Source organism: Aotus nancymaae, unplaced genomic scaffold (assembly GCF_030222135.1).
Source record: "Aotus nancymaae isolate 86718 unplaced genomic scaffold, 86718_ANA_hifiasm-v0.15.2.pri h1tg000016l, whole genome shotgun sequence".
Taxonomy (NCBI): Eukaryota; Metazoa; Chordata; class Mammalia; order Primates; family Aotidae; genus Aotus; species Aotus nancymaae.
The window spans coordinates 56,033,193-56,048,295 of record NW_026988428.1 but is presented as its reverse complement, the minus strand read 5'-3'; positions in this window follow the sequence as shown (position 1 = coordinate 56,048,295).

The following is a 15,103-nucleotide window of genomic DNA, read 5'->3' as shown; positions in this document are numbered from 1 at the left end:
ATTGTTTCAGATTATTCACAGTAAGTGGCCTGTTTCTCCTGGAGTTTCTTTGAATTGAGAAGCCCCCCAGGGATGCCAGAAGAGAAGGCAAAGGAAACAAACCTGACTCACCACCATCCAGTTAGGTTACAGTTTAAAGTGAGTAATGAAGCTGTGTGACCAGCGGCGTGACCTTCAGCTGGTAAGTGCTCCTCGTGGATTTACAGTTAGGAGCCTTTTAATTCATGCTCTAGTCTTGTCCAATATAGGACTTAATTAATCCCTCTGTCTTTTTGCAGCCTAACTTGGAACAATAAAATGAAACACCTTCTGGAAATGCTATATGCATTTAGTTCCATAGATCCATGGTTTGATAAATCTCAACATTCAAATGTATTAATGTTAACCTCGCCGATGGATACTGTTTTTGTGGGTGGTGATTATTTTTATATATGTCTATACAAATCTGGTGTTATTGTTTGTATAATTTATATTAAATCATGGTATTTTCACTCTGACAAGGTCTTAGTCTTTATTTTAAAAGGGAAAGTGCTGAAGAGCTTAGAATAATGTTATTTCCCCTTGGCTTACAATAAAACCAATGTGAAAGAAGGGATACAATCTTACCTTAAATAATTATATTGGCTAAGGGCCAGTTAGGTGAAGAATATTAATTCCTAATCATTCAAATGGTAAGAATCTTCTCTTCACTCAGTTGCAGAGGCTGGAGCTCAGTTTCCTTGGAAGGGAATTTGTATTAGTATCATGTTTTAGGAGCATCCATTATTTTCAGTTACAATTACCTGAATGTAAATAATTCCAATGGAGAGACAGAAAAATAGCAATGTATAAACAGTGAAGTTTAGGAATAGTTATTCTCCATCTTCTCTGGATTCAGTGACAATCTGTGCTTATGATCAGTGTACCTCAAGGGAGATTAGTCTAGCAATATTTATTGAAGTTTCAAAGTGCTTGGGAGTGACAGTCAGAGAACCTGAGAACATGATTGCTGCACTTGAGTGTCTTTCTTTAAAAAATGTAAGATCTGTTGAGGTTGCTCCAGGTATTTTCATTTGATACGATAGGGTCCTAGAAAGCTCTATGAAAATTTACGGTTCTGAAAATTAAACCTGGTTTTCTTATTTTATTTCAATACAATCTTCTTACCTGCTTTACATTTTTATTTGTCTGGCCAAGCAGATTCATTGAAGTTCGAGAATCCAGTCATAGAAAATTGTTTCAAAGTACATGGAGCAAGTGCTTCATCACAGTTCTCCCAGTTCTGAGAGGTATGGTGAGCTTAAAAAGAAAGAGAGATGTTCCTAGTTTGCTTCAGAAAACAATTTCACACCAAGTAAGCCTCCCATTTCACATTTCTGAAATCCAGTGTTGGCTCAGTTTGTTTTGTTGACAGTAGGCATAGATCCCCTCCATGGGTTAGCTGTTGAGCAGTCCCTCCGAGGTGGGTGAGCTGCTCCCTGCCATCTTCTAGGTGATTACTTCTTCCCTTACTGCAGCTCACTGTGGCTGTGATCATGGCTCTCACCTCCCCAAGAGAAACTGCCTGAGCTATAGCAATCAAAGTTGGGACAGAAGTACAGTTAGCGCCACTTTCCCCAAAAGACAGGATACCCACTATGGATTCATGAACCTCTCCTTATGTCAGAACGCAGATAATAAAACTGAATATCTTGTGAGAGCACTACGCTGTGTGCTAGGATGTAGAGTTCCTGCTCACTGGCTCAGGGAGGACATTCTCTTTTTGTGGGGTGGAGGGACAGAGTCTTGTTCTTGTCATCCAGGCTAGAGTGCAATGGCACGATCTCAGCTCACTGCAACCTCTGCCTCCCGGGTTCAAGCGATTCTCTTGCCTCAGACTCCCCAGTAGCTGGGATTACAGGCGCCTGCCACCACACCTGGCTACTTTTTTTTTTTTTTGTATTTTTAGTAGAGATGGGGTTTTGCCATGTTGGCTATGCTGTTCTTGAACACCTGACCTCGTGATCCACCCACCTCGGCCTCCCAAACTGTTGGGATTACAGGCGTGAATGACTACGCCTGGCCTTCTCTCATTTTACTTATGATAAGAAAGGTATGCCTGGGCTGTGTTTTGCAAAACCTCTATGTCTACTTAAAGGGCATTCCCACTCTTTTCAGTTTAGTCTTCCACTGAGGGACAAAGATGCTGAACAAGATCAAGGGGATAAGGCTGCACGAAATTCCTAAAGCTTCACCTTTCATAAGTAGCACCTAAGGTTGCTGAGCTCTATGTTAGTTTTAATTATATTTATTTATTTATTTAAGATGGAGTCTCGCTCTGTTGCTGGAGTGCCGGCTGGAGTGCAGTGGCGCAATCTCAGCTCACTGCAACCTCCGCCTCCCAGGTTGAATCGATTCTTTTCCCTCAGCCTCCTCATTTTATCAGGCCAGCATTACCCTGATACCAAAGCTAAACAAGAATACTACAAGAAAAAAAAATTTACAGGTTCATATTCCTGATGAACATTAGTACAAAAATTCTCAACAAAATACTAGCAAATTAAATGCAATAGCACATTGAAAGGATCATACACCATAATCAAATGCAATTTATCCCTGGGGTGCAAGGATGGTTCAACATGTTGAAATCAATAAATGTAATGTACCACTTTACTAGGAGGATAAAACCATTCAATCATCTTAACAGATGCAGAAAAAGCATTATTTGACAAAACTCAACATGTTTCCACGATGAAAAATCCCTCAACAAATTAGGTATGTTTTCTTCCTATTGCGTTGAGTTTCTTAAAGGTTTTGAATATTTACCTCTTATTAGATATGTGGTTTGTAATTATTTTCTCCCATTCTATTTTTCATTCTATTGATTGTTTTCTTTTCTATGCAGAAGTTTTTAGTTGGATATAATTTCATTTGTCTATTTTTGCTTTTGTTTCCTGTGCTTTTGGAGTGATAACCAAATAAGCACTGCCAAGACCAAGGTGATAAAGATTTTTCCCTGTGTTTTCTTCTAGTACTTTTAAAGCTTCAGATGTTACATTTAAGTCTTTAATTCATTTGGAGTTAATTTTTGTGTGTGGTGTGATAAGGGTTTAATTCATTCATCTGCATGTGAATATCCAGTGCTTCAACTGCATTTGTTGAAGAGATTATCATTTCCCCATTGTCCATTCTTGGTAAATTTGTCAACAATCAATTGACAAAAAGTGTGTGGATTTATTTCCAGAGTCTCTATTCTGTTCCATTGGTGTTTATTGATTTATTCTGTTCCATTGGTCTGTTTTGATTACTGTAGCTTTTTAGTACCGTTTGAGATCAGGATGTGTCACTCCTGCAGTTTTGCTCTTCTTGCTCAAAATTGCTTAGACTATTTGGGGTCTTTTGTGGTTTCATATAAACTTCAGAATTGTTTTTCTCTTTCTGTGAAAAATGCCACTGGAATGTCAATAAGATTACATTCAATCTGTAGATGATTTGGAGTAGTATGAACATTTTAAATAGTAATTCTGCCAATCCATGAACATAAAATATCTTTCCATTTACTTGTTAAATTAATTACTTTAAATTTAAATTGTTAATTACTTACTTAATTTCTTCCATCAGTGTTTTATAGTTTTCAGTGTACAGATCTTTTACCTCTTTGGAAAAATTTATTCTTAAGTATTTTATTCTTTTTGATGCTATTATAAATTTTTCTTAATTTCTTTTTCAAACTGTTTTTAGTGAATAAAACACAGACAATTTTTGTATGTTGATTCTGTATCCTGCAACTTAACTGAATTCATTTATCAGTTCTAAGAGTTTTCAGATGGAGTCTTTAGAGTTTTCTATATTTAAGATCATGTCATCTGCAGACAGAGACAATTTTACTTCTTTCTTTCCAATTTGGATGCCTTTTATTTCTCTATGTTGCCTAATTGCTCTGTCTAGGACTTCTAGTACTATGCTAAATAGAAGTGCAAGAGTAAGCATCTTCGTCTTGTTCCTGGTCTTATAGGAAAAGCTTTCGGCTTTCAGCTTTTACCATTGAGTATGATATTAGTGGTGGGCTTTTCATAGATGGCCTTCATAATGCCATAGCATTGGAAATTCCCATTCCATCATTTTGCTGTAGTCACTCTCCCCAATTACAATGAACTTTTTGGAGGGAGAATAATTTTATCACTTTCAGAAACTATCTACAGCAACCTTTCAGCAATATATGTAAAAAGCATCTGTGACCTGGAAGTTGCATAATCAGAAGAAGAGACTGACCCAAGAAGTAAATGAAGCAGATGACAGAATCAGCAGAGGGAAGTGATGGGATGAGAAGAGTAAAGACTCAAAATTGACTCAAAACCACACTAAAAAGTTAACTCAAAATGGATCATAGACACAAATATAAAACCTAAAACTACAAAAATTCTAGAAGAAAACATAAAAGAATTTTTTGTGACATTAAGTTAAGCAAAGATTCCTTAGGATGTAAAAATCACAAATCATAAATGAAAAATTTATAAATTAGATTTCACCTAAATTAAAGTCTTTTGTTTTTTTAAAAAAAACATTGTTGAGAAAATGAGAAGTCAAAACACAGACTGGGGGAAAATGTTTTAAAATCATATATTGGATAAAGAACTGAAATCCAGAATACAGAAAGAGTTCTTGAATCTTAATAATAAAAAGGCAAACTGCTCAATTTTGTTAAATGTGCAAAAGATTAGAATAAATATTTCCCCAAAGAAAACAGATGGAAAAATGCACATGACATTATGCCCAATGTCATTATTCATTGGAGAAATTTAAAACACAATGGGCTACTACTAAACACTAGTTAAAATGGCTAAATTATTAATAAAGAATGACCATACCAAGTGTTCGCAAGAATGTGCAGCAACTGGAACTCTTATACACAGCTGGGGGGAAAGCAAAATGTTACAACCAATTTGAAAAACAATGAGGCAGTTTTTTTTACAAAGATAAGCATATACTTAATACATGACCCAGGAATTACACACCTAAGTTTTTATTGAAGAGAATTGAAAGCATATGACCACATAAAGACTTGTATAAATGTTTATAGCACCTTCATTTATAATGGTCAGAAACTGAAAGCCAGTTTTATCAACTGGAGAATAGATAAACAAGTTACAGTATATTTATACAATAAGATCTTAATAAGAAAAAGTAACAAACTACCAATGTATATAATGTAGGAGGAAAAAACATATTAAAAAATACACACTGTAGGACATCTTTTTTTTTTTTAATTCTGGAAAAGGCAAAATATAATCAGAGAAGGCAGAACAGTGGCTACCATGGGTCAGGGTATAGAGAAAGAGGACTGGCTGCAAAAGGGGCATGAGGGGACTTTTTGGAGTGGTGAAAATGTTCCATATTTCAATTATGATGATGGTCACATAACTGTACACATTGATCAAGAATTATCAAAGTATATACTTAAAATCGGTTAATTTTACTGCTTGAAAATTATGCTTAAATAAAATTGAATTTCCTAAATTGAAAAATAAAATCAGTGAGGAAGGGAATTAAAGAGACTTGTGTAGAAACTGTCATGTTTTATGTTGAGGGAGATGGCATGGAGGAGCAAAAATATCATTGTCAAGGTGCGGGGAAAACTGGACATTCACGTGCCAAAGAATGAAACTAGATCCCTAACTCTCACCATACACAAAAATCAAACCAAAATGGATTAGAAACTTAAATATAAAGACCTGGAACTATAAAACTACTAGAAGAAAACATCAGGGGAATACTCCAGGACATTGCTCTGGGCAAACATTTCTTGAGTAAGACTTCAACAGCACAGGAAACAAAAGGAGAAATGGAGAAATGGGATCACATCAGGCTAAAAAGCTGCACAGCAAAGGAAGCAAAAGAAAATAAAGAGACAACTCACAGAATTGGGGAAAATGTTTGCAGACCGGTCATCTGACAAGGGGCCAATAACCAGGATATACCAGGAGCTCAAAAAACTCAGTAGGAAAAAAAATTTAATCCAATTTTAAAATGAGCTGAAGATCTGACTAGATATTTCTCAAAAGACAATATACAAATGGGCAAGAGATATATGAAAATACACTCACTAGCACTAATCATCAGAGAAACGCAAATCAAAACTACACTGAGGTGCCATTTCACTCCAGCTAAAATGGCTTATGTCCAAAAGACAGGCAATAACAAATGCTGTGGGGATGTGAAGAAAGGAGAATCCTTACCACTGTTAGTGGGAATGTAAATTAGTACAGCCACTATGGAGAGTAGTATAGAGGTTCCTCAAAAAACTCAAAATAGAATTACCATATGATCTAGCAATTCTACTTCTGGGCATATATCCAAAAGAAAATAAATCAGTATTTATTTATTTATTTATGACAGAGTGTTGCTCTGTTGCCAGGTTGGAGTGCAGTGGAACAATCTCAGCTCACTGCAACCTCCACCTCCTGTGTTTAAGCAATTCTCCTGCCTCAGCCTCCCGAGTAGCTGGGATTACAGGCACACACCACCATGCCCAGCTTATTTTTGTATCTTTAGTAGAGACAGGGTTTCACCATGTTGGCTAGGATGGCCTCGATCTCTTGACCTCATGATCTGCCCACCTCGGCCTCCCAAAGTGCTGGGATTACAGGTGTGAGCCATTGTGCCCGGCCAATAAGTCAGTATTTCAAAGCGATAGTTCCACTCCCATATTTATTACAGTACTATTCACAATAGCCAAGATATAAAAGCAACCTAAGTGTCCATCAGTGGTTAAATGGATAAAGAAAATGTGATATATGTATACAGTGGAATATTATTTAGCCATAAAAAATGAAATCCTGTCAGTTGCAACAACATGTTGGAACTGGAGGACATTATGTTATGTAAAATAAGACAGGCGCAGAAAGACAAATATGTTCTCACTCATATGTGGGAGCTAAAAAAAAGATCGAACTCATAGAGATAGAGAGTGGAATGATAGTTGCCAGAGGCTGAGAAGAGTAGTGGAGATGGTGAATGGGTAAAAAAAATATAGTTAGATTGAATGAATAAGATCTAGTATTTGGTAGCACAATAAGGTGACTATAGTTCACAAAATTTATTGTGTATTTTAAAATCACTAAAAGAATGGAATTAGAATGTTTCTAACACAAAGAAATAATAAAGGTTCGAGATAATGGACACCCCAATTATCCTGATTTGATCATTATACATTATATGCCTATATCAAAACATTACATGTACCCCATAAATATATAGAAATATTATGTACTTATAATAATTAAAAATACAAACTAAAAAATACCATTGTCTCACTAACTAAATGCATGATCCTGACCAAATCACCTAACTCCTCTGACACTCACTTTCCCCAGGGATAAAGCAAGGAGATTGAACAAAATGACTTTTCTTTACAGCTCTGAAATTGACAAAAGGTTAGGTGTTTTCATATCAAAGGTAGCTACTCTTGGGAACATTAAATCAACAATTTTGGTGCCATTTTATCAAGCTAGATTAATAAAACTGAAAAAGGAAACTCTGATTTATGTCATTTGACAGTATTTCAAAACACGTTGAAATGGAAAGTTTGAACAAGCAAATACAGGAAAGAAGTGGCTCCCTAAATAAAGTTTTCACATAAAAAAATTCCTCTGATGTACCTCTATTTGCACAGAATGTTTTAACAGTTCTGAGGATTAGTCACTATCAACACGGACTAGTGGAGTTTAGGGTATCAAAAACACATGGGTTTATACTAAGTGGTAGACTTGAAAATATTCATTGGTGCTTGTCATTAGGAGAAAAAGAAACAATAGATGAAGTGTTAAAATGGTGGAAATTTAACAGGGAAACCTTGTGTTTTAAGTGCCACAATACTGAAATAACTTCAAGAGATTGGCTTATACTCAAACAGGAAATTGACCAAATCAACTTTTGGCTTGAGATAATGAAGTGATAAAAGGAGGGGTTGGGGGAGCACCACTGTGAGTGAGGAGGAGGCAATGGAACCTCTGTGTTATGCTACAAGGCTGTTTCTGAAAAGTGTTCTTAATTAAACCTCTCCATTCAGTGTTCACAAAACCTAAATACAATACTGAATGTGTGCCTTTGGGAACAGGTATAATACAAAATAAAACAACAGTAACAAATTGGACCAGCAAAAGCACCTCTATCTTTTCCAGAAAAACCCCTACACCACTGTTCTTTATTGATGGTCCTATTTCAGGCAGTAACAAGGCAATTAAGAAAATAAACTTATTGTGAAAGCTAATGAAGAAGGGACCAAATGGCACAAACAAAAACACCTAAAAATGAGCACTGTAGTTCCCCAGTTCCTGCCTACTCCAATCTGTCTGACTGGGATTGAGCTCAGCTCAGCTCCAGGACCTGGTATTTGGAACTTGACTTTAGGAGGCAAAGCTTGGTAGCAGGACCCAGCAGCAAATAATATGAAACATCTAGCCAATATGGTAATAGCCAAGACTGAGAAAATAGATGAGAATCAAGACAACTAGCCTCAGAGTCCAAAACAGAGTTAGTAAGTAAGCACAAACAGCCTGGGATTAAACTAACAAGGTCTTTAGAAGTTGTACCAATGTACCTAAGAAAAATGTTCTCTCTCTCTTTCTCTCACTGAAATGATTTATTTATACAAATTTGAAACTAGATTGACATCAATCAGAGTTGCACAGGACTCAAAATGGTACAGCAAGTTTTAGTTTGTACATTGAGAAGCCTTCAAGATGCTAAATAATAACAATGGTTAACATTTATAGAATACTTTCTATGTGCCTGGCACTGTCTTAGCACTTTACAAAACAAAACAAAATATTTTACGAGATAGACACTATTGTCATCTCCATTTTACAATGACACAGGGAGTTTAAATAACTCACCAAAGGTCAAAGAGGTTAAAAGTGGCTGTATTAGTCCATTTTGTGTTGCTACAAGAGACAAACTTGAGACTGGGTAATTTTTAAGAAAAGAGGTTTATTTAGCTCATGGTCCTGCAGGCTGAGAAGTTCAAGGGCATGGCCCTTGCTTCTGGTGAGGGCTTTTGTGCTATACCACAATATGTCAGAGAAGGCCAAAAGAGAAGCAGACATAAGCAGAGAGAAAAAGACCTGACGCATGTCCCTCGCTCACTCCTGCAAAACAGAACGGAGCCACTTGAGGAATTTTCCTTCAAACACCTTCCCCTAGGCCCACCCCCAAGTATCTCCTCATTAGGCATGAAATTTCAACATGAGTTTTGTTGGGGACAAACCACATCCAAACTGCAGCAGTGCCAGAGCAAGGATGAGAACATGAGAAGTCTGGCTCCAACTGTTATTAACAACTACTGATTGGAGTAGCCTGGGGGGTGCCTAGATTCCAGATCTAGAATGCAAACCAACCTTGGGATGAAATTGATCTCTGGAAGAATAGACCCAAATGCAGATGCAGGGTGGAAGTCTTGTCCTGGAGGGTGTGACAATAGTCAATAGGAGGTGGTATAGTCCAGCAGTCAAACCCAAAGAGGATCAGCCTGGGTTTAGGGTGTTCCAACAGGCAGGGCAAGAGCACTGGCAGGAAATGCAGATAGGCAATTTTTAGCAAGGTCCCTGGCAAAGGTTTTGTAATATTGGGGTCCAGGGTGCCCTCAGTTCCCCTGAGAGAATGTTTCTCCAGGTTCCTGGTCTCCTGCCCTCTCAAGAATGAGAGAGGGGACCACGGCGCAGTGTGCAGTAAATGTCGGACTCAAAAGTGTTTGTAGAAAGTGATTTATTTAAAGAGAGAAACAGGAGAAGGAGAGAGAGCTGACTCTCACGCTGAGTGAGAGAATCCAGAAAGATGGAATCCAGGAGAGGAAAGCAGCTTCCACACTGAGTGGAAGGGAATAGAGAGAGATGGAGTTTAGGAGGGGAAGACAGGCTTCCATGAGAGTGTGGAAGGGGACTCCAGAGGGGAAATCCAGGAGAGAGAAAGATGGTTTCCTCGAAGGGAGTGTTTATGGAAGGAGACCCAAACATGGAGTCCGAAGGAGTGTGGAAGAAGGGGACTTTTAACCTGAGAGGAACCCCCACCTTCTCTAAGACCCTGGGCCAATGAAAGGAGTTCCTCAGAACTTCTGCTGGGGTGATTGACTCTTAGTTTCTTCCTGCGCCCACAAAATTCAACCATAAACTGTTAAATCTCCTGGATGGAGAGATGGGCATGGTGCTCAGAAGTTCTTGCCCTTAAAACTATGCCCCCTTGTGGACCCGGAAAGAGAACACCTTCCCTCATTCCCCCACTCTGAACAGGAAAGCCCAACTTCTGTTGGAACACGGGCGTTGATCCTCTTAACTACTTCCTGCTGAAATGGGGTGTAGAAGGGGCCCTGCAGTTGAGATTTCCTCCAGAAGGGAACCTTTCAGGGGTGCAGGCTGATCCTGAGGTCCATGATAGAGCCCATGAGCCAAGAACACACTGAGTTCCAGTAGCAGGATTATTTGTGAACTAATGGTTCTATAGGAAATGAATGTGACAAGGTGGTTAAAGATGCAAAGCCCAGAGGCCAGCAAATATAGACTGGTTATAAACGAGACTAGGAGAGCAGAGCCAGGACAGTCAGTTGTTAAACAAGCTTTACAATACTGTTTTTGGAAGATTTTTAGCCCTGTGTTTGATTGATTCCTGAGTTCTATGTTTAAAACAATACTTAACTGGTTTATAAAATAGCAGCATTTTTCCTAGAAAGAGGCAGGTTCCTTTGCCATTATGAAAAGGTAATCCGAGTTTGAGAGATAGCAAAGTTGAGGGTTATAGTCCTGTTAATGTCAGGATATAAGTTAGACTTATGCGTGGTTACTTCCCTGAGAATCTTGTTGGAAAAGCAGATGTAGATCTTCTAAGGGCTCGCAGGTGTATGAAGGGTCGTCTCCTGGAACTTCAGGCTGCGGAGTGGAGGGTTTATGACTTTCCTCAGGAGGCGTCCAAGGCTTCGGCCGAGTGTGATGAATCCATGAGTTGATTCCCACGACCTTAATTGCCGTTGGAGTGGACAGAATAACTGAAAATCATCCTTCCCAAGATAGACCTAGAGAGGGAGAGTCTGAGAGGAGAGAATTAACAAGCACCAAGCCTCCAGCGCAGGAGGGAAATACTGAGAAGGCTGTGCAGTGTCCAGGAGAAGATTAACTTCCTGGACTTCTATGGTCAGCTTTCCCCGGGGCTCTGTGAGGGTGATGGCTCATGCTGGCACTTGCTCCAGGCCCCCTCAGTCCTGCCATTGGACTGAGGTCAGATTCCTCAGGCCCTGAGGACCTTCATTCCCTGGGACAGTGTGCTTTCCAATGATTCCCTTGGCACAGTGGGCATGGACGAGATGGTGATCCATTCTCTGGGAACAATTTCTTATAAAAATGTCCCTTCAGACTGCACTGGTAACAAGTTCTGCCAGACTGGCGGCTAACCGGAGCCTTTCCCTCATTTGAGCCCCTGGGTCTGTTTGCCTGAAGGCCATGACTTGGGCTGATCTCTCCGGTTCCTTTCAGCCTGTTCCTCCTGGTCTCTTTTATAAAACACTGAGGTTGTCTGGTTCAATAATGATTCTAGACTCAGTTCTGGTTCCAAAGCCAGCTTCTGGAGCTTCCGCCTGATATCTGCTGCTGAATGAGTAATAGACTTGTCCTTTAGTATTAACTGACCCTCAGTGGAGTCTGGTGACAGGGGATGTACTTTCTTAAAGCCTCCCACAATCACTCAAGGAAAGCTGTTGGGTTTTCTTCCCTTCCCTTTGGGGGCTAGGTTTTCCACTTGGCAGAGGGTAATTTGGCCATGCTATTTGGCAGAGAAAAATGAGCCGCTTCTTCTTTAAAGACTGTGTGTCAACTTGGTCCCAGTTTTCCAATATACATTTTAATGGGGACCTGAGCTTGGGAAGATTGGCACCCATCTGAAATCGAACACAAGAAATGCCAGCATTCCTGGTTAAAGAAATTACAGGCGCTTCGACCTAAGGTGTCCCTTGGGTAAAACAGGTACTGAAATGAAACGTCTTTCAGTCAGTACCCCAAAATTTCATGTGCCCAAGATGCGTGATCAATCTTATCAGAGGGCCTCCTATGTACTGGATTTGAATCATGACCTACCAGCGTCATAGGACCACTCTCAGTGCCTGCAGGACCTCCAGTGACTACCATAGAGGCGTGGAACAAGAGGAGCTATTAGGTTGGGTAGTCACGTACCAACGAGCCCCGGCGAGGCCAGTGAGTCTCAGGAGATGGGTACCAATATTTCCCAGCAAAAGTCCAATTTACACAGGCCAATTTATAAAACTGCCTCAGAAGGGTAAACTTCCAAGAAGGGGCCATTAGAGCACACAGTTAAGGCAGGCTGGGTGTGGCTGAGGCCAGAACAATACCCTCAGGACCTGGGCTTCCTCTCCCCTAATCCATTCTCCATTGTAGGAAAATGCCCTTAAGGGTGTGAGACTATTTGGGTCCTGCCATTGACTATTTGGGTCCTAGAACCAGTTTAACTCTCATCTTCTAGATGGAAAAGTTCTGCTGTAGAGAGAACCAATCTTAAGCAAGACAAACTATACACCAAACACAAAGTCCCATAGCCTTCAGCTTCTGAATTTCCCCAAAAGACTTCCCCAAATCAAGACTGGCCCCCTGCCCACCCAGGAATTTGAACTAGTAACCTTGCAGTTGCAGGCCCTACACCTTAACCAACTATGCATACAGGCCACTTGTGTTAAGGGAAGGCAGAAAGCTTTCTTAAGCTGTATTTTGAATGAGAATGCTGCACCCTGAGGCTGTGTGCCCTGCCTAAAAGCCAGGCGGGGCTGATGGCCATCAGCCGCTTCCTTTCCCTCACCTGCAGAGGAAAAAAATCCTTCTTCACAGCTGCTGCTGGGCTGCAGTGAGTTCCCCACCCCCAAGGCTTTTGGTTGCCATGTTGATCCTGCCAGAACTACATGCATAGTAGGGCCACTCCCCAAGCCGCTGCCCACACAGGGACCCTGGCATCCTGGGAAGCCTTTTTACCCTGCTGCCTGGGACTGGAGAATGCCAGAGAGGCCTGCCAGAACCATGATCCAGGCTGCTGCCCTCCCTGGTCCCCTGCAGGCTCGGGCTGTACCTTGCCCCTCCCCACTGTTTTTCTCTGGCCAACCTCTCCATGCTGGGTTCCGACCCCGGGGCTGGGCTGTCCTGGCCAGCAAGGAGCAGAAAGCGGGGGTGCTCACCCTTTCCACCCTACAGGCTCCCACAGGTTTTGGTCCCAGAGATAATATACAAAGGATAGAGAAGGAGACGGAAAGCAGAGAGAGAGCTTGGAGGTAAAAAAATTGCACTTTTAATTCTGTCTGAGCTGTGCTGTTTAAGAGGGGCTGGGTCTGCCTCCCAGGTGCCGGATCTGCCTCCCAGGTGCTGCTGCTCTGGTTCCCCGCAGCCCTGCCTGGCTGTGGCCACTTCAAGTGTTCTTAAAGAGACAGGACAGAATGGGGCCGGTTTTACACTTTTGAAGTTTTCTTCTCTGGCTGTACCCCTTTCCTGGCTGTACCTCCTTTCTGGCATACCCTCTCCTGGTGTACCCCTCTCCTGGCTGGCTCACTGAAATGTAATATTGTGGTTCAGGGGTTCAGGGTGCCCTCAGCTCCCCTGAGAGGATGTTTCTCCAGGTTCTTGGTCTCCTGCCCTCTCAAGAGTGAGAGAGGGGACCAAGGCACAGTGCACAGTAAATGTCAGACTCAAAAGTGTTTGTAGAAGATGATTTATTTAGAGAGAGAGAGAAACAGGAGGAGAGAGAAGGAAACAGCTAACTCTCATGCTGAGTGAGAGAATCCAGAAAGATGGAATCTAGGAGAGGAAAGCAGCTTCCACACTGAGTGGAAGGGAATAGAGAGAGATGGAGTTTAGGAGGGGAAGACAGGCTTCCACGAGAGAGTGTGGAAGGGGACCCCAGAGGGGAAATCCAGGAGAGAGGAAGATGGCTTCTTTGAAGGGAGTGTTCATGGAAGGGGACTCACACATGGAGTCCGAAGGAGTGTGGAAGAAGGGGACTTTTAATCTAGGATGAACCCCCACCTTCTCTAAGACCCTGGGCCAATGAAAGGAATTCCTTAGAACTTCTGCTGGGGTGATTGACTCTGGGTTTCTTCTTGTGCCCACAAAATTCAACCATAAACTGTTAAATCTCCTGGATGGAGAGATGGGCATGGTGCTCAGAAGTTCTTGCCCTTAAAACTACACCCCCTTGTGGACCCGGAAAGAGAACACCTTCCCTCAGTTTCAGGATGGTCTATATTCAAGAAGAACTAGAAATACTAGAAACGACAAGATAGAACTCAAGCAAAGAAAATGAGAATGGGATCTACAAAGGACATAGAATGCATCACTATGTTTGCACCAAGGCCCCACCTCCCTCGGGCTGCTCTCAGCTAATGACTGAGTATGTCAGGGCTACTAAGACAGACTCTTTCCTGGGAGATATAAAATTCCCTTGATGGGCTGTTGTGGTTTGAGGGTGCCCCGAAAAGCCTTGACACTTTCCTTAGATGGCGTGGTGTTCTGGTAAGCTTCCAGTCAACACTCCTTCCTGCCTCTATCTCACATTAGGATCAGTGGTATCTCACAGTTCTCCCAGCCCCTCCCCTGCCCTTCCCCCTACCCCACCCTCATCCATGCAGGCTCCCTCCTTATTTCCTCTCTCAGACATTTCCCTTAATAAAATCCTTGTAACTTTAATCCCATCTGGGGTTTTACTTCTCAGAAAACCCAGACTAACAAAAGCATCTATATTTGTATAGTGCTTTATAGAATATACATATAGTTATGCATATATGCTATGGTTTATATAGGTAAATATATTTTCTCATTTGATTCTGTAAGAATTATGTTAGGTAAGCAGGGTAGGTACAGTAACATCATTTTACAAGTTGGGAAATCACAGCTCAGGGAGTTCAAGTGCTGTGTCTCTGGGAGGCAGCCTCTAAAATGGCCCCAATGACTCCAGCCTCCTGGTATTCGTGTCCCTGTGTAATCCCCTCCCCTTGAGGGTGGGTTGGAATTATTGACTGACTTCTAATGAATAGAGTATGAAAGAATGGATGGGTTATCACTTTTCAGATTAAATGATAAAAGACTGCAGCTTCCATCTTGAGTGTTCTGTGTTG